Genomic DNA, 22,095 nt, shown 5'->3' on the forward strand with positions numbered 1-22,095 from the left:
GGTTAATACGTTTTTAGTTGAGAGTAATAGTAATTTAATGGCAAATAATGGACTTGAAAACAATAATAAATTAACAGTAAATACTTTTCGGTTTTTAAGTAGTGAATTAATAGTAAAAAAATTGATTTAAGACTCATATTAAATTTGGATTTGAAATTAAAAGGGAATTAATATTTAATAAGTATGGAGTTGAGTAAATTAATATCAAATAATTTGGGGGTTGAGATTAATAGTGAATTATTAGTAAATAAGTTTGGAGTTGAGAGCAGTAGAAAATTAATAGCAAATAATTTAAGGTTGACATTATTAGTGAATAATTAGAAAATACGTTTGAATTTAAGAATAATAGTACATGAGGAGCAAATAATTTTAGGTGGTAGATTAAATGTGAATTAATCTTTGTATTTATATATTAAAGTAATATTGTGTGTGTGCATATTTTCCAAGCATACTACTCTGTCAATTTTTAGTCACGGACTCGAAATGTTACTAAATAGGTATTGGGATTTTGGAAACTCTTTTTAAACGGATTCTGGGCAGGAATTTTGTTGTTTAATTGTCATAGTTCAAAGATTTGAGCTTTGAAAACTTTACAAAACTACTCTGCTAATGTTTGGTCCGAACACTACAAATTTAAAATATAGGTTTCCTGAACATGAGTAAAAATTTCTTAATATATATATATATATATATATATATATATATATATATATATATATATATATATATTACATAGGAATCACCACTTATCAAGACCCAGAGACCACCCGAGGATAGGGGTTAAGAGTGTACAGTAGTCAATCGGGCAATATAGTAATCGTTAGTAATGGAAATTCGATAAATTTTAAACTTAAATGGAACGACTCATCAAGAACGCTTTTACTTTGGACTTGAATACAATGAGATTGTAGTCAGCCGGAAAGCAGGAAAACGGAAGACAATTCCACAGGCGTTCACTTCTAAGAAATAAACTTTGTTTATGGAATGCACGTTCAGTTTAAGGCACAGATAAAGAGTGAGGCGAATTATTCAGAGTGTTTTCAGCTAGGGAAGTGTTTATTGTGGAAGTTTGTACAATGGTGACCATTGATCGTTGCTCTGTCAAGCACTTGCCATGGAAATTACGATAAAGCAGAGACAAACTCGCAACATCTCTTCTGTAATATAGAGGTTGCGGGGAAGAGTAAAGGACATCTCCTACGAGGCTACAAAGTCGATTTTGAACTGTATCAAGTCAGGAAGAGTCCTTTCTAGCAGAGCCTGCTCAGCTGCGGCAAGAGCACCCTATCCTTGGGCAAACCTGACTCCCATATAGATAGAGAATTTCATCAGCAGGAACATATCTACTGGATCGATAGAAGGATCCCACCATTTCCCCAGCAGCCTTAGCAACATATTTGATGTATGTGCTCCATTTCAGATCAGAAGTAAAAGTGAAGCCTAGAGGCTTGTCAAAACATGACGCATCCCCAAGAGGAGAGCCATTGATTTCAATTGATGTCAGATGGGGACATGACGTTGATGATGTAAAGATAGATGCTTTGTTTTAAATGCATTAAAAGAAACCAGCCACTCCTTTCCCCATTGTACACGTACTCAAGATCAGAGGAGAGAGATTCGGAGGGAACTTGGTCATTTACAGTCTTAGATACGCTACCATAGATCATAGTGTCATCAGCAAAAATGTCTACGAATGATGTAAGGATGTTATTTGGAAGACCGTTAATGTAGATCAGGAAAAGAGCTGAGGGGCTCCAGCACTAATGTGAGCTTCTGCTTTTGCCTATAAACTACTACTATTATGGACCTGTCAGAGAGAAATGATTTAATAATTGAGAAGACATTTCCAGCTTTACCATAACTGGAGATCTTGTAAAGTAACCCTTTATGTCATACTCTATCAAAGGCTTTTGATATGCCAAGAGCAATTGCCCTAGAAAACTAGCCTCCGTCGAGCTGTTCGCTAATCATATGAGATATAACTGTAAGCACACCTGCTGTAGATCTAACAGAACTGAAACCACATTGCGTTTAAATAAGAAGGATAATTTTGCTGAGATGGTCGATTACTTCTCTATTTAACAACATATTCCAACAATATACTCATGACGCACAGAAAATTATTGACCTGTACTGAGGGGGAGATGAGTGATCACCTGAAAAAACACTCCATATTGTGAACATTGAACTCTCCACAAACGTGAATGTCAGCTGATGGATATAAAGATAGGACGTGGTCAATTTTCTCAGATATGCTTTTAAAGATAGTAACTCCGCTGTTGGGGGATGATAGAGAGTAAATATAAAATCAGTAGTATGAGCAAGTTCAACCCGGATGCTCATATAAGGTATGTTATGATCTTCTCTGGAGATGTCCTTACCACATGGAAATCCATCTTTAATATAGGCACATATTCCATGCCCATGGCGATCTTGCGGGTCAGGGTTGGAAGTAAAGTTAGAGTATCCTTTACTTACGAACTCCTCCAGGGAAATCGTCTGTCCAATGCCAGTTTCACTTAGAAATAATATGTCTGGTTTAGTCTCCTGTAATTTGGTTTAAACCTCTTGAAGGTTTGAACGTAGACCCCTGGTGTTGGAGAAGGAGGCATGGTAGTAGTGGTCTACGTTGGAATTTTGAGATCCGGGTTTAATCGTGTTTTTTTCTTGGAGACTTGTCATGATAGCGTTTTGGAATTTGTGAACTAGGTCGTCAGACTTGCTTAAGGCAAGACAGAGAGGGAAACTAAGAGAGAGAAAGAAACGAAGAATTTTTTTTTTGTAGCACAGTATAAGGTAAACCCGTAACAATTACCAACTAATATGGCATCGGGAGGAGGCCAAGGCCCGAGTAAAATCGGACTGAAATATCCACTTCAACCAACAGAGACAATTAGCATTAACTTATGCTTTCATTGATTCATTTCCCGTCGTGGAATGTTATAAGAAATTATTAATTCAGCACAAATTTTTACATACACTATATTAAACTTTTTACTTTACGATGAAGTGTAATTCACTATTCCAAAAACTTATTTCTTTGTGTCACGGAGGATGCATTGCTTGAAGAGGGATCATTCGGCCCACCAGCAATCCTTTTCAATCATTTGACAACATTATACAGGGGAGGGAGCAGTATCACCGACCAAGGAGTTAATCGAAAAGGTAGAAGCAATCATTGATGAAACTCCCCAACGAACTATTGGGAAAATTCAATGAGTTTAATGCACTTTACACAACTGTTAATGCATGTCTGAACATTGACTTGAAGAGTATACCTTATCAGTGCCAGACAAGCCAGAACTAGTCTGGGAAGACAAACAACCTCAGGCTAATCAAGTTCGTAAGGTTGTTCAACAAACTGAAGCATCTCCAGACGCATAACATACATTTTTTCTTTTAGACAAAACAAATCTTCTTCCAAGATCAAGTTCACAACAGCCAGATCTATCATTACATTGCCATTAATCACAGGGACTGGTTAATGGTATTGAATATAGTTTCATGCCACGGTTATAGTTTTTGGTTGGTTTCAAGTAAGGGCCACACCATGTCACATCACATCTTCGAAGTCGGTTCGAAAGTAAGTACAAATGTGTAACCGCATGTGCTGAAGAGTGTGGGGATATCCTGGTGCAATCACATTGCCGCTGAATGATCCTGGGTGTGGCAGTAGGACTCGGTGACGCTCCACGTTCAAAGAGACCTACGCTTGGCTTCAAAAGCAGTTCTACGACTTTGTGCATGCCCATCACTGACCCCTCCTTCCTCCACCATAACCCACTGGACTGCTTATTTTAGCTAATCATTGAGAAGGTCACCAAGATGATATTCCACAATATCCAAAGTAGTCTGGCCGCCTTCATCGGCCAGTATTCTACGAGCTCCTGTCGACGCTTGTCTAAAAAGCATGCTTCAAGTTCCCGACCTGTATCGAGGTGGGGACTGATACTGAACGCAATAAATGTCATCTCTACTATATTATCAAGCAACACTGATTTGTTTCTCCAATAAAAGTTTTTAGATAAAACTTGAAGTGGTGTTTTCTTTAATGTAACACAATGATCAATTCAATCCGTATTAATATTGTTGTAAGTTAATCCGTTGTTATATTTTGTTTGTGTTTAGATTTTTTTGTTTTATTAATCGTAGCAATTAAAATACAAATAATAAAAATACGTCTACATTACCATATAATTCTCCACCACCACTAAGGAAGACTAATGATATGCTATCATGAAAGCTGGTTCTTTCAATTTCACGGCTTAACAAACATAGTGAACTGGAATTGGATTAAATAAAGTCAAGCACTTGCCAGACTTGCATCAAATAAGGTGAGCAGTCTTAGAAAATTCTTTCTATCTGAGTGTATCCTGCATCTCGCAAACCATGCATCTGTAGTATAGTGGGCTTCCATATTAAATAGATATGACGGGGGTTTCATATTGAGACAATACATATATAACGGATATAACGATAGTGATGAGAAGTTTTTATATTTCTTGGGGCTTCACACAAATATTGAATGTAGATGTATACGAGTTCTTAACACAGACGAGGGGAGATGCAAATTCTTGTAAGAGTTACACAATGTTCATTACAAGATGATTAATACATTACTTTTTGAGTGTTGAAAACGAACATATGACAAAACATACAAAACACAATAATGATTCTTTATTCATTGGATCGGTCGAATGCTGATGACGTCAGAAATTCAAATTTGGGATCTTCAAGGTTTAATGTTCTTCCTTTCGCTTCCAAAGGAATGATTCCAACTCAACCCAACTCTGCTCTCGACTCTACTCTTCTGCTGATTCACAGACTCTCTTACTAATTCCGGCTCATATATTGAGAATCCCCCTTCGTCCTTGACGTCAGAAGTGGTTTTAAACGTTACCAATTTACGTGGTTATGCATGTTTTCCAAACACAGTTTTAACAAAAAAAGAATTCTCAACATAATACTAACCTATTTTTAACAATATATTTTTAATTTGTATTGTTCATTCTTTAGCTGACATTTTTAATATTCAGTGTTCTAAAAGAAAGAACAATCAATTATTTTTACGATATATACAATATCTTACTCTTACAAAAGAATTTAACAATATACTAAATTTTAACATTCCAATCCTTAACCTTGCTTATCCTAATCATTATAATAATATACCTATCTAATACTTCTCTTATTTACATGGAAACGGGGCAGCATTTCCTTGTAACACATCTACGAAGTATTTTTGTCAGATTTTGGCTTGTGTATCTAGCACTTAACTGCAACTCTTAGACAATTTTCTTGTTTTGGCTTCAAACGTATATAATACGTATTTAATTTATTCAAACTCAACGAGCGCTTCTAAGGAACAAACATCTTAACGTGAATTCCCCGCGACCATACGCACCGTTCCGAGAGTTAAAAACCTACCGTAAAAATACAACAAACTGACTTCTATTTGATTATGCTCTACTACAACGACAACATGGATAAAAAAGAAGGAAAGATATACTTAGGATCAAGGTTTCCTTCGAAATATATTTATGAATTTCAAAATAAATTTCCAACAAAATAAATGTCTGTTCATTTATTTATAATGCGTTGTTTTTGCTTCAAACCTATATAATACGTATTTTATTTTATACAGGTTTTGTGTCTGTTTTAAACAGATTTTATAGCATTGTATCACTTTGTTAAAATATATTCCCTCTTCCTGCTGAATAGTGTATCAATGATACAAGTGAATTGTTCAAAGCGGGTATTGAAGTACATATTCCCACACGAAACTTTTATAGCAATCCCCACACTTCTCATAAATTACTACAAGTTGTGCAGCTGCCATTGCACGAAGACAGCATGTGTTCCGCCGGTTCGTACGTAATAAGTCATATACAAAGCAAACTTTGCTAGATGCAAGAAATACTTTTAAGAGAGAAATAGCGACAGCAAGAAGAAAGCATGCTTAACTAATCAAGGAACGCATGAAATCGCAAAACATATGAACTAGTTATTCCTGGAAAATATATAATAATAAAATCCGTAATTCCTCCGCTATTCAATAAGCAGAAGGCCCCATTAACGGCAATCGAGAAGGCGAAACTGATTGGCCGGGGATTCGCATCCAACTCAAAATTAGAGCCAACAAACAACGCATTCCCACGGTTTCTATTCATAAAAAAACACATGAGGTAATGCAAAAACTCACCACTTATGTTCGCGATATCAGGAAAAAAAAAACGTATATACTTGCAAGGCGTGTGATCTCCTCTCGGCTACACTAATTAAGAAATACACAGCTGGGCAACTCCCCGTACTCTCCAACTCTACAATAAAAGCCTTGCTTAATAATCCTTCTTTCATAGCTGGAAGATAGCCACTGTGGTACACGTGTACCAAAATACTAGTGAAAAAGCTGACCCTCTCAATTATCGCCCTATTAGTCTCCTGCTTCTATTAACTAAAATATTTTAGACCTTAATCAACCAAGTATTAGTCTATCACCTCGCAAAGGAAATCTCTCTGACAAAAAGTAAATATTAAGGCAATGCCGCTCTACTGCAGATGTTTTGCAGTCATCTCTAAATGCATATACTATGTAGTATGAGCTAAAGCCTTGATATATCTAAGACATTTGACAAAGTTTGCCATGATGGCTGCTAATGAAAATTAAATCATACAGAATAACTTGCCATATACTATAATATATTGATCATTCTTAGACAGTAGGACAATTTATGTTGTCATTGATGCACGTACATCCACTCAACATAAAATTAATTGTTTAGTGTGTCAGGGGGCTCTCCTTGGGCGACACTTATTCCTGATATTTATAAATGACATAGCCTGATAATATTTTGTCAAAATGCATATATTAGCTGATGACACAGCGCCCGATAACATGAAAAACGGAAGGGCAGATGCACACAAATCTCAGGCAATTGCGGTAAACTTAGAAAATGGCCTCTAGACCGTAGTTGTATGAGGCCGCAAATGAATGGTAACTTTTAATGATAGTAGGATCATTTTAATAAGTACAAGGCAACTCTTCAACCGCCTATATCCATGACAAATAACACTGATGCTTTAGTATTCTTACTTCAAAGCCATCGACCTAACATTTACAGAAAATATAAATAGAACAACTACATTGAGGGCATTGCGAAAGGTCCTACAAAGAAGAAGCGTTCCTTCTATCGGGCTAGACTACTAATCACACCTGGGAGTATCCTGTATCGCTGCAAGGCAACAATTAGCACAGGTATGGAGTATTCTTTCCAAATTTGGACTGGTGCATCTTTCCTCCTTGATGGAGTCAAACAAGGTTTTGAATCTAAAAGATCCAACCTTGTCAACTAAACTTCAACCACTGTCTCCTCACCACGTTATTGTCTCTCAGTGCCTTTTCATAAAAAATATATTTTAATGGAATATGATCTGATGAACTTGTTGTCCGTGTGTCTCCTCTATATATGTATCCCCAACAAACCCGCCCAGCAACACAATCTCTTCCCTACACTGTTGATGTCCCTCTGACCTGAAAGGGTTCTATTCTAATAGTTACTTCTCTCTGCAACAAAACTTCGGAATTCCATTCCTGTTACTTATTAGTTTGTCTGTACTGATACGCACAAGTTTTATGTAACATAAATTAACATCTTGTTAATGTTTCCGTAGCCTCTTACGTCCAAATTGAAATATGCCTTGTTAGAGGTAAATGTGAGAAAGAAAAACCTCATATAATTGTAAATAAATTTTAAATTAATAATAAAATTGTTTATGCAGTTTACGTTCTGCAAACACGTTTATTCGATTATACATTAAAATCTAATACGGAAAAAGTTGACACACATATGATGTTATTAATATGTATTCCTTTCAGACGTTTATTATATTATTCTTCCGCTAATACCATGTCATTTTAAGCCTCATATTTAATTTTCGTTGTTGTATTTTATGAAAAAGCATCCGCCCGCTTACGATGGAGCTTCTTGTATAATTTCGTTTTTTTTATATCTAATGAATATTAAATTATATATATATATATATTTTTATTCTTATGTTTTTGCATTCGATTCACAATTTCTAAAACAAATTGTAAAGAGAAAGATGCATTACATTTCGTCATTTATGACAAATTTGAATCAGATAATCGAATATGATAAATCTTTTTGAAAATGTAAAATAAACGGACATTTCTTACCAAAGAACGCGGACTGATTAAACAGTCATGTGCTGCTGATTGCAGTGCATTAAATTTTATGCAATAAAATTTGTCTAAAATATTCAATGCAGAAATTCATAGCATGTAATTATTAAGGCTAGAATATTGAATGCTTTTACACCTGAAAACATATCGGAAGTTTCATTGTGTTTTCCGTACGACTATACACTATATATTAGACTAGCAGGGGGTTCCTCGCTTTGCCCGATGGTAAATTAATCTCAAAAAATGATATTTTTATTTATCTCCAGATTTTGTATATTCTATCATACAGTCGTGATTCCAAAATGAAAAAGAAAACGAATTTGGATGTTACCAACTAGAATTGAAACCGCAAACAAAAATATAGCTTTGGAAGCACGTGACGTTACCCTTGCAGAAACGTGGAACGCATAAGATCTGATGAAAAATTATAAATTGAAAATAAACTTAGATAAGCATACACAATCTATTACGAGTTTTTTTATTTGGACTCTTTTGGGACCTCTTTAAACTATTTAAACTAGCAAAACGTCCATAAAAGAACTGCCCATTAAATAAATCTAATAATTTGAGTCCCCTAACGTCGCTCTGCGACTTTTAATTTCGGAGAAATAGAGTGTGAAAATATTGAGACAGACAGACGGGCAGACAGAGATATGGTGACTTTGATATATTGGACTAGCGGTTGGGGCCCCCGTTTTGCTCGGTGGTCAAATATGATTAAGTATGATAATTTGTCCAGATTTTGTATACATTATTATTATAGAATGGTGATTTCAAAAGTAAACAGAAAGTATTTGGGTGCCATCAGTTGGACTTCAAACAATAAGCACTGCAGTAGCATTGAGAGCTGGTACCGTTACCACTTTACCAACGCGACCCGCATCTTAGCTGAGTAAATATTTTTAAAACAAATAAAGATGCATATCCAAAATGTATAAGGATTTTTGCAATATTAACCCTTTCCTCCCCTTTAAATGTTATTTTTCCTGTGAAGATCCATAAAAGTATGGTCCATGAAAAACATTATTGGTTTGATTCCCGTAGCGCCACGGTGCGACTTTTAGCTTCGGAAAAGATAGTTTGAGGATATGGTAACAGACGGACAGAAATACATAACACATTTTATATGTTAGATTTTAAGTATATATATATATATATATATATATATATATATATATATATATATATATATATATATATATATCAACCCATTTCTGCCCACATTATATTATTGTAAAATAATTTCAATTTACAACATTTCTAAAGTTGGCTCGAAAATATATATTATCAAAATTGATTAGTTTTCGGGTCCCTGCAATATGGCACCGTGGGCCATATATGCACAACTATGCACATCTAAATACAACATATTTATGTTAGACGAAAAAACAAATTAATATGAAGTACAATTTTACATTCATGCATACACAATTTTTATTTCCACTTTTAGGTTAGTGTACACCAAACATTACGCTTCTTGCGTAGGGTGGAACGATAAAACTGTCTCCCCAAAGAAAACAACTCTACAGCTTTATTTGAAAACTTTTATCGAAAAATCAATTAAAACTAGGAGTGTGTAGTAGAGCACACATCTATTCAATGTAGTCACCTTCAGCCTCAATCACCGCTTCTAAATGAGTCCAGAACTGGGAGTATGCCATTTCCACAAGCCCCGGCGTGGGCTTGGCGAATACTAAGTAGATGGCGGCGATTAGGATTGTTTCGACGTTTTAAGGTCCAATCGGTGATTTTACCGACGTATAGCGAAACAAAGTAGTCCAGTGGGTTCAGCTAAGGGGAAAGTGTACAAGTAAGAAAAAGGTACAAAGTCGAAGCATTCATTCTGTTTTCATTTTTATTTGTGGGCCAGCGCTGAGTCCTGCTGCCAAACACAGGGCTTGCAAACAGTGCCAGTTCCCCTGGTCGTAGGACACCAAATGTGATAGGCTCCCTTGTCAAGGAATTCGTGATCACGTATGAGTTGTTTTCCTGGTTGTCAGCAACTAAATGTAACTCGTGGCAAGACCCTGTTGATCGATGTGTTTGATATGCCGCCTCAGCGTTCTGTCGCGCTAGAAAAGCAATTTCATGCACACAAAAGAAAACAAATCAGTACTCTATTCTACTGATTAAATTTTAGTATACATATATATATATATACATATATATACATATATACATAATTATATACAATTGTCTACAGGTCTATGTTGATTGGCGGACTTCGCTGAGTCGATAAGTAAATTTATCTCCCTTCTTCGGTTGATGCGGGAAGATAGGGGGAAGAGGGGGGAGCGTGTGGCGATTCTCGACAAGTTGTTCTGTCTCAACTCTCAACAACTCTGACTCCAACTCCAGCTTCAACTTACGGGTTCGACTCTGCGCCTCGTTCATATACTCAGGGGAGGGCTGAACCCTGGACGAATCAAATTAAGTCACACCAGGGGTGGTTCTCCCTCCCGCGAGTTCACCTGTGAATCGGCAAACGTTCTTATGCCTCGGGAGGTCATCTGCATGACCCTTGGGATCGCACCGTACTGCACTTAAATTGCTAACATCCTAAGTATTGAATGCTGAGTCCTTCCAGTTTCGGAGTTCAATTTACAAAAAAATGACACTGCTGTTGATTTTCATAACAAGGAATATCAAAGCTCAATATTTTCTCTCGGCAGATTTTTCTTTTTTTACTGTCGCCCGGTCACACCGCTGATAATTAAAGAATAAATCAATCATATATGCCCGGCTTTCTCCAACATTTCGTGAGTGTTGACCTCCCCCCAGCGAGGAGCGTAATTCTTCCCTGGGACGGTCACGTCGTACAAGTTCCATCTGAGTGCACAAGAGAATTACCACATTTTTCAGTATATCCAGGTACACTTTGGTCTTGTTTTTCAAGCCGACTGCAGATATGTAAGGTTGAATTATGTGATCCTTATAGGAAATCTCCCAAAAGACAATTATTATGACAGAAAACTCGGTTTATTTGGCCCCTTAAGCGTTAAGCAAGCAGAATTTCATTTTGAAGGTGCTGGCAATGGTCTTATTGCCATAATTTGGATTTCGCTCGTTGGGCATTGTGCCGCTTTCAAACGTGACTGTTGTTCTTCGGGTTTGTACACAACTGGCCAATTAGTAGGCGATCTGCAACAAGAAAGCCGGTTTTCATCAAACGTCAATAGAATCGTGTCGTCTTTTCTAGGAAGACAATTTTATCGCTTAATACTTACATATTATTTTGATGTTTTATACAAAAGTTTACTAATGCTCAAATACGACACAACTAGAACAAAATGTAAAACAGAGGGAGTTACAAGATTTTGTTATCAAATTTCATTATAAACGAAAACTTATTCTCTCAAATTCGTACTAATATTCATAACGTAAGAAAGACAAGAATAGGTAAGAATCTAGAAGCCTAGAAAACATCCCAATTTAGTGTGAAATGAAAGATTGCATGGCAAGTAGAGATTCACATCATGTTTTCTACACTGGCTGAATGTTCTCTTCTAACATTGTTCCCCAGCACATTTTTTTTGTTTTCTTAAGTTTAAACAAGGCAATATTGTATTCCATCCACACGAATATCATCTAACATTCGTTTCGCACCTTTTTTGTGTGTTATGGTATTGTGCTTAAACTAGGCAGATATATCTGAGAAAGTTGCTTCTTTGAATTCAAACTGTGTCAATTCCCCACAACACTTTTTTTGCAACAACCAAGCATGTTGCTCTGAGACGTCAATCATTCATATAAATATACAGTAATACCATGTTTTCCTCGAAATGCAATACGGTATATGTTTATATTTTGGTCATGTCGAAAAGTTGCTCCCATATCTTTATTATATTCTTTAATCATCTTCGGGTGGTCAACTTCTACACTCTTTGTCTCACCCTGTTAGTACCAACTAACTTTGCATGAAGAATCGTTTGTATGGTTTGTTGATGCTATTGACACGGCTGATTGATCCATCCGTTTTCATAAAACGATGTTTAACTTTCGACTGTATCAATCCACGCCGTTTCCTTCTTATATTTCGTAAATACGATAACTGATTTAACTGATTTAATCGAACAAGTTTTACACCTATTTGCACTTATTGTCATTTCAATGTAATTTCTATCTTTTCACTTCTTGAAGTAGTTAAAACGAAATAAAGAGATTCTCAAAATATATATTATATGAAAGTGCTCTTTTTTCTTTGACAATAAATCAATATTTTTTAAGACTGTTGCAGCACACTTTCGAAATACTTCTTCGTTCAGAGTATTACCTTCACAGACCCGTGTTTGATAAAGATCAAATATCATCAAATAGTATGCGTTTGGACACAAAACTGTATACAAATTTTAATTTGGGTTATTCTGATGCACTGTTTTGTTAAAGTAAGCAGAAGGAAAGGAGAAAAAGAAAGGGGAAAACAGATCAAACGAACAGGTCTTACCGTGTGTGTGAAGCGAGGTTGGACCAAAGAGACTCTAGCCTTGTACGAGGATGGAAATGGAAGAGCGAAGTAGTGGCAATCGATGGGTCACGAGAGAAATGCTGAGAGAGGAGGACTGTCAAAATTGAAATCGAGGATACCCGGATGAGAAACTATGCGGCTGTTACTGATCACCTGGTGCCTGGCGTCCAAGCGATTGTCGGAATGGATGTAATCTGCCAACTTGGAGGTGTCACAGTCGGCAGCAATCGCGTGAGTTTCGGGCCAGCTGAATGCGGAGTGAGAGAGCAGCTCAACGAAGGAATCAACCAGCTTTAAGAAAAGAAATTGATCTCAATCAGTGGTCCGGATTTTAGAGCGGAATTCGATGGGAATCAGTGGACAATGGAGTGGGCATGGAAGAATGAACCACGTACGTTTACAAACAGGATGACATGTTACGAGAACACGCTAAAAAAACGAACAAGAAATGATTTGGAACGAGAAGTGGACCGATGGATCGAGGAGAAATACTGTTGCCCTGGGTAAATGACGTCGAATCGGGCATCTTCCCATTAATGGCAGTTATGCAACCAACAAAAAGAAAGGTCAGACCAGTAGAAGATTTCCTAGAATTCAACCGACACGTCGAGTGCCATACTGGGGTGATGCCACATATATATGCAATGAGACCATCAGAGAATGGAGGCAAATGAATGGTACCTCTAAGTTGGTCGATCTAAAATCTGCCTATTTGCAATTCCGCGTTGTCAGATATAAAGGCAGGACCTATTGCGTTACGAGGGTGGGATTCTGGCTGAACTCGTCACCCAAGATCATGTCAACCATTCTAAGGAATGTTCTAGAAAATTAGGGAAGGGAGATGGCGCTGTGATCTCATATACCGATGACATCCTCGTGGATGAAACTCTTGTGACTGTAGGGGATGTCATGTTTCACTTACAGAAGTTCAGGTTGGTCGCCAAGCCACCGAAAAATTGGATGGGGGAGCGGCTTTGAGACTAAAGTTGAAACTAAATGCGTCGGGTTGCCTGGAATTTCGAAGAGGAAAGGAGATCCCACAAATTAAAGCAGAGCTCAACAAGCGGAAGATTTTCTCGATACGCGGCAGGCTGATCGGGCATTACCCCATCGCCAGCTGGCTTAGACCAGCATGCAGCTACATCAAGAGGCGTGCTGAAGGTAGATGATGGGATGATAGAGTGGAAGGAGAACGACCGCCTTGATTGAAGAGGTTCTGAAAGAAGTGAAAAAGCAAGCCCCAGTTGGGGGAATGTGGAACGTGCCACAAACACTGGATGGAATCGTATGGTGTGATGCAAGCAGTATTGCAACAGGGGTTGTTTTGCAAGTGATTGGATTGGTTGCGAAGGATGCCGCCTGGCTACGGACGAAGGATGATGCTAACCACATTAATGTAGCAGAATTGGATTCAGTTACCAAAGTTATTCTGGCTTTAAAATGGGGACTACGCAACGTCTGTATGAAAACAGATTCTGCCACTGTGTTTGCTTGGCTGAAATCGAGGATTTCACATGAGAAAAGGATAAGAACGAAAGGGGTAGCAGAGATGCTAGTGGCTCAGGATGCTGGCTGAGATGATGCAGGAGTATTCTTTGGAGCTGCAGATAATCATGGTTGCCTCTCAGAAGAACAAAGCAAATTCTCTCACAGCACTGGGAAAAATCTGGCTTGTGCAAACAAACGATCATATTGCTGCAGTGACTCATCTGGATAACTCTGGGGTGCGAGAATTGCACACTATTCACCATATATGGGTAGAGAGAACATTGTACCCGGTGTGAAAAGTAGATCCGAGTATCCCAAAGGAAGAAGTGAAGCAAGTGGTCAGGACTAGTGAAGTGCAGTCAATGGACCCTGCTCCAAGGGGGATGAAGCTGTAGAACTAGTGTGACTGTGATCTGGGAAAGACTCGCAGTTATATGTCACCCATTACAGGGGTGGGGTTTACATGTGGCCGCGGGTGCTTCGCTCTATGGAAAACGCTGCGAGGAAAAACGGGCAATGAAATAGCAGCAGCCCTTGACGTGGTGTTTCTGGAGTGCAGTACTTTGGAAGAGCTCATAAGCGACAATGGTACTGCTTTTAGATTGGCAGTAGTTGCGGATGTGGTTGAGAAATTAATATCCATCAATTATTTAGAGCTGCCTATAGACACATTGGGAACGGGATTGTGGAAAGAAACCACTAGACCATAAAGGCAGTCAGAGATAGGGCGTACCTCGCCTGAGCAAGCGTTCTATTGGTACAAGGTGTCACTTAGATCGGGGCAACATCAAGAGCCAGTTCCACACCTATCAATATTCAAATACTCCTGGAGGCATTTTATGGTTGAGCTGGCAAGCAGAGATACGGAGAAAATAGGGACCATCGAACTCGGTGAGGAAGTATGGGTGGAACCCACAGGGGCGCGATGTACCATTCAGTGGAGCAGAGGACGGATAACTGGAAATGATACTAGCAAAAACATTGCCGTAGATGGAGTACCGAGACATATTCTTGATATCAGGCCAGTGGAAAATGAAACGGTAGAAAGCGATGTGCAGCGGGAAGATATCGGGACATTTCAGAAACCAAGCAGGGAAAAACGACCGCAACAGTGGAATATGAAATTATGATCCAGAGATCAGGGAGGCATGTTGTTTAACGTTAGCAGAAGGAAAGGAGATAAAGAAAGGGAAAATATAGATCAAACGAACAGGTCTTACCGCGTGTGTCGGGCGAGGTTGAGCGAAAGAAAGAGAGGGAGAAATCAAGATGGCTCCCATAGTTTTAAAAAGTGTGCTCTGGTGGAAGTAACGCGAAATCATGTGAAATCATGCGGGAGATAATTATATAAAGAGTTACAGGTTAGGTCGGCGAGAGGTAGTCAGACGAAGGTTGGTGTCAGTGGTGATCTCAAACCCGGCGATTGTTTACTTGCAAAGAGAGATTCATTGTTTTTATTTCTTTACTTTTCTCGTCCTTAACTAGGAACCCTTCATACTGTTTTCACAATGCTTACCATACTAGTGAATCATTGCCTCATCTTGAAAGAGTGACGTGACTGGTTGCAAAGGTTCTATAGAGTTGCTTGTTAGATTCTAATGAGTGGAAAACATATTTGTTATTTGTAGTAAATGAAGGATTATCGAAAAAAATGAATGCATTAATTTACTCACACCGGCTTCTTTTTATAGCTTCTAGACAGCTTCATTCTTTATCATACTTGAATTTCTATAAAACCCCCCCTAAATGACACAGAAAAATGTCAGATACTATCAAAATTCTGATGAACACCTTCATTTTTTGTTACTTAAAATATGTTTGACCTGTAAAAGTTGCATAGACTATTGTCGTTTTTAATCAAAAATTCTGCAGCTCCTTATCAAAAAATAATTTGAAAAAAACTGAACTGAAAAAAGTCTATATTTCATTTTATTTGCTCTCGCAAATATATAGTTAGCAGGTGTCAGAAACATGACGAGACTATATGTTGCAGGTTAATTGTTCAGGGTGGGTAAGCCATTGCGGGTCTTATAATTTTCAGTAGTATGATATTTGCCAAGGAATATTAATATATGATAAATAGATCTGACAATATAATTAATTTACAGTAAGTGAGAGAGGAATCTTTCGCTATACTTTCCCCTACACATGTCAATTCAACTCATACAATATACAATATGTAATGTTATCAGCTTTTTTTCTAATAGCGAGTAGACTATGGATTCTGAGTTCGTTATCGGCAGCTGCCGTAATTCACTTTCTTTAATTTGTCCTTCGGTCCTTATCTCCAATGATTGATTTTTGTTACAAAGCTGTATTCTTGGTCAGCAGTATTTTTGCATTGACGGTAGCCTGAAATGTTGGAAATGCTCTCTTTACTTGTGTTACTTGTGATCATGAAACTAATAAGGGTGCTGGAGATAAATATTTTATCTCGGTTGATCTCATCCGCTTGATAGCTAGGGACACGAACATAAGATTAACCACTAAGGAGGCTGTTCTTCCAGTAGGTGCAAAGTGCTAGCACTGCTGTATTGTTATTTGGTGAATGGATTCTGGGTATTTCAGTAGTTTCTCGTGGGGCTTCTCGAGATAGTAGGAACACGTTACGGCTTTACCATATCATGTGTTATAAAAAAGATTTCTCCGTTTTTTTCTCGCTCAGTTCTCTCATATGTCATGTGCTAACCAATTCTATCGACCTGCCCAAATATTTCCAAACATCCACCGAGAAAAAATACAAAAATAAACCCAAACCTCCTTCTCCAAAAGCAGGGTCTACATTCCAACCTTCCAGTACAATTAGATGATACTTAGCCAAACCTATTATTGGCAAGCGATACTGTCATCGGACCGAGTATTTTTCCTAGATGAGTTCGTAAAAAAAGTATATTCAAACTTAACACCCAAATCTGATCACCAGGATCGACATGGCATGCAATGTGTGCCTACATTTAAGAGAGCTTTCCATGGGATACGAATATCATCAGAGAAGATCCTAATTTACGCAATATGTGCTTCTGGGTTCCATTTGTCCACGCCACCGTGTTCATATCTATTCTGTGTCGTCCCCACAATAGCGGATTTTTAAGAGCATATTTGAGAAAAGTGACCACATCCTTGCTGCTCATCTTTCGGATAACATTCACCTCTGTGGAGACTTTAATGTTCAGAATGAGGAATGGTAAACCCACTAGAACAAGACAGATGGTGAGGGAAGGTTTTGGTAGGATTTCACATTGCTTATGAAGTCACACAGATTGTTCACGAACCCACCCGTATGCCTGACACTGGCAGTCAGTATACAAGTATTCTAGACCTTTTTCTCACCACTTTCCCAAAGCTATGATCATCTTTCATTCTTTCTCAAATGGGATATTCCGACCACTTTGTTGTATCAGTTGAGATAAAAATAGAATGTATTGTCCTACAACGTACCTTTCCATTATACAGTATATCTGTACTCTATGGCGAAGGAGGATAACTTAATTACATATATATCAGCTTTACATGTTTAAAAAGAATGCCGCATCTCTAGTATCAGACTTGACAGAATAGTTAAGTGTAGGTAAAAAAACATTTCATACTCTGGAAATACATTCAGAAAAAAACAAACAGCAAGCCGCGATTCTCCCCCAGAATATGCTGCCGCCATTGCCGAAAGAAATCACTTTTTCCATTTCTTCCAACGTCATAGGTTTCACCAGACGAAAGCGGCATTCAGGATTGCCAGCAATTACTGTAAAAAGTATAAAGAGAGCAACAGTGTTGTATGCTGAGTCCCTTAAGTCGAAAGTAGCTGAGCAGCGGCTTAGTTGGCAAAAGTATTGGCAAATAAGAAATAAAGCTCTGAACAAAAGTGTGTGGTCTATCCCAATCATCATCAAGCGACCCGATGAAATCTGCTCAGCATCAGACTAACCTCAACTATTTGGTAGGAAGTTCGAAGCTAATACTACCCGTTTGCAATCAAGGCAGTCAACGCGCTCCCGTATTTCCTCCTGCATAAAAAACACGCTATGCAACATACAAATACAAGTGCGTGATGTTGCAACCCATATCCAACACATTGCTTTCAGTAAAGCAACTGACAGCATTTCAAATCGACCAGAACAAGCACCTATACTTACAAAGTTGTTTAAGAGTTGTATTTAGGAAAATTTCATTCGAACACTCTGTAAAACCCTATCAATATGTCCCGTATTTAAGAATTCAGGTGATCGGTTATCTTCCTCTCAGTACAGACTAATACATTTCCTGTGGGTCATGAGGAAGTTGCTGGAATCAGTGTTACATAGAAAAGTAGTTAACCAATTCAGAAAAAAGTTATTAAAATAGTTTTTGCTGATAGATTCATAAAAGCAGTGATTGATGGGCAGAAGAATTCAACAAATACAGGCAGCATTAGTCAACAGAAAGAAAGCCGAAGTCTCTTTCACGACAATGCAAGATCGCTCGTTGCTAAACCAGTGCTGCAATACTCGATCAAAGTAGATCACGAAAACCTGCCTCATCCGCAACTCTCTCAAAGCCTCTCACCTACCGACCACCAATTTTATGCGAGAGAAACACTTTAAAAAATCTTAGCGATATTAAAAAACGCCTTTATTGACTTGATTGCCACTAGAAAGTAAGATTTGTATAGTGTTTAGACTTGTGTTGATTCTGCTGGTGCTAACTGCGATCAATACATTTTTGTTTGAGCCGAAATACGTTCATTCCAATGTTAAAGTTAAAAATCGTAGAACTTTCTTGTTAAACTGTTAATAATAATCATAATAATGCTGCAAAAACAGACAAGAGCTGCAGACACATATTTATCATACATGAACTGGTACTATTTTAAGACAGAAAAGGATACATCATGGAATTATAAAATTGAAACGGTATAATTATGAGTTAAACGCCCTTGGCTTCCGCCCCATTTTTGGATGTGTATGCCATCATTAACTGGAATTACACCATATAAATGAGGAAGGGTAAGAAGGGATGGAAAAACTGAGGATAGACCGCACTAGCCAGACCTCAACTTGATTATTTCAAAAACGAATGAGTTTTTAAGAGGTTTATTGCCACCAAAATTCCATTTAGGACTAATCGGCGATGCTAACGAGAACACAATCTGAAGATGCTGTCGTGATGATGCAAATTAATCTGCCTATTAAGGTGATCGAAAAGGCTGTTTGTTGGCTTTAAGACTCCAGATAACACCACAAGTGTGTCGCTGCGAGAAACTTTTATGACGGCCTTTGTAACGACTTGTAGTGTGTAAATAATAATAATAATAATAATAATAATAATAATAATAATAATAATAATAATAATAATAATACATTTTTGGGGATAAATACTGTACCAAAATTAAATTAGATTTATTCCAACAAAATAATTATTACAAACGCTAATTACAGAAAATAATTAGCAAATAGTCAAAAAGAAACAATATGGCATTATTTGTTTTCAAATTTTATCGCTCGTATCTTTGTAACCCATATTCTGATGAAGTTGGCTCGGAGCCCTTGTGCCTGGAAACTTCGGCTCATATCGTCTGTTTCTTCTCAGAGGGTCGTTGTATTGAATCCTGGATGCTGAAAGCGAATATCGAAGCCGCAGCAGAAAGAAAAACAGACACGTGAAATTCTACTCTATGAGGATTAATTCACGAAATTATGTACAAATGTTTTTTTACAAATATCGTTAAGTTCTGAGTAAGTTAGTAAGTTTTTCTAAGTCTCAAATCTCTCTTCACATACAGCGTCATACGGGTGGGGAAGGGGTCACGTCTTCAGGGAACAGCGGGCTTCGAGTTCGCGCACGCACTCTTGCTGGAAACTGCTTCAAACATCCTTCGAAAATTGACTAATTTCATGACACTAGTATTAATAGTAGTGGGCGTGGTAAGGCCAATCAGATCACGCCACGATAGTACGGAAAAAATCAGACTGCGAATGTGCAATTCAATTGAGATTCAAGTCAACATTAAAATCCCATGACCTCTTAGGTCCTCACTGTCAGTTCGACATCTAGCTTGTAAGTTCGTCAAGACCAGACAGTATTATGTTAATGTTCTAAGTTCATGTCATCAATTTTAAATGCAAAATATATCCCTTTGACTTCCAAACAATATCTATTTTGACAATGAAATAAAATATATATTTATATTCTCTATTTCCAATCTTGTAGATATATGCCGTTACCTGGGATCGATTAAATCTATCTTAGCATACCTTGATCCCTTATTGTTGCGATTATGTTACATTCACCCCAATTAAACGCCGTTGCTTAAACAGAAGCAACGGAGTATAATACCTCAATATACCGCTCCATCCCTTTCAGTTCGCCTTCAGATTTTTTCCACAGGCCCCTCTCTCCATCATCAAATTACCCGTCAAAAAGATAACATATACACAATCCAATATCCTCCTTTGAATCAGGATGCTCCCTCTTTTTCATTCAAAAGTCCATAAGAAAGTTATTTCAAAAAGTTAATAAGATCATAAAAATGCAAAACTTCAGAGTTCATTGGCTATAATACAGTCTCTCTTTTTTTGTTCACATGCAAGTTTTTTTTGTTTGTATATTCTTTATTTCAGTTCACATTAATAATTCAAAGATAAGATAATTACCATTTAAAAATTGTCACTCAATAAAATGCAACAAGTTCATCAATTAGCTCATAAGAGTTACTTCCCTTGTGTAAAAGTTTTGCCCCCTTTCGTTTTTAATTAAGCTAGGGAATATTTCTCACCTTAAGCAGTCGCAGTTGCACCATCACCTTTTATTTCACAGTTTAAATCTCCTTTATAAGCATCTTGTCAGAATGTCTTTCATTGAGGACTTGCCACCTCAATAGACGGTCATTCAAGGTATCGTTAGGATTTTTCTGTTGACATTTCTCAGCTCAGCGCGCTGCAAGGATTTTAGTAAAACAGAGAGAAAAGAAGAGAAAGAAAAGAAGAGAATCATCAAGTCGTCCTCAGTTCCTTTGGGTTTCCGTATCAGGAAGGCCTTCAGGTTGCACTTCGTTTTCGTTTACACCAGCAGTTGAATTCTCCAGAATCACAGGCGGGTTCGAACCAGGGTCTCCCTTGCCACTTGTGCAATCAGCCTCGAGATGCTCACCACCTTGCTTTCTTTCTACATTCGCTCTTTTCATGCACCACTCAGTTACCAACAACAGCACAATTATCGTTACTAGCGCGCTCAATCCCGCCATGTAACCATTACCTTATTAAGCCAATCCCTAGCTTCTGTAATATCCAGACCGTTTAATCGGTCCTGCAATTCATTTAAATCTATTTGTCTAACTCCTCTCATAGCTTTTAGTAGTCTAAGTCGTGTATGTAATTGTGGACGATGAATCAGGGGGTCCCAGTGGTCAGTGAGGTTATTCAGTTCGTAATTCACCCACTCTACTTCAGGTGCTTTTAACAAATACCGTTCTTCAACCTGATAATACACAGATAAGTCTATGCCTTTTCCACTGGCTTCACAATCCCTGCCCAATTCTACCATAGTTAAAGGTGGTCTCACCTTGATTACCCCAGGAAACGTGTTACCGCATACCTTGGACAATTCCAACTTCTGTTGCGTGGACACCAACCAGGTGCCTTCAGCTACTCTTATAGCCAGTAGCAAAAGACCATCACTTGCCACTTCAACCTTGCAGATGATATTTATCACTCTCTACTCCCCCTAAAATAATCCCAACACACAGAAAGAAAAACAGACACGTGAAATTCTACTCTATGTAAGTATGTACAAATGATTTTACAAATATCGTTCTGATCTTAGTAAGTTTTTCAAAGTCTCAAATCTCTCTTCACAGACAGCGTCATACGGGTGGAGAAGAGGTCACGTCTTAAGGGAACGGCTGGCTTAGTTCGAGTTTCGCGGACAAACTCTTGCTGGAAACTGCTTCGAAACTCCTTCGTAAACT

The sequence above is a fragment of the Euprymna scolopes genome, chromosome 8 (genome assembly GCF_053919585.1).
Source record: "Euprymna scolopes isolate OS-2025 chromosome 8, ASM5391958v1, whole genome shotgun sequence".
Taxonomy (NCBI): domain Eukaryota; kingdom Metazoa; phylum Mollusca; class Cephalopoda; order Sepiida; family Sepiolidae; genus Euprymna; species Euprymna scolopes.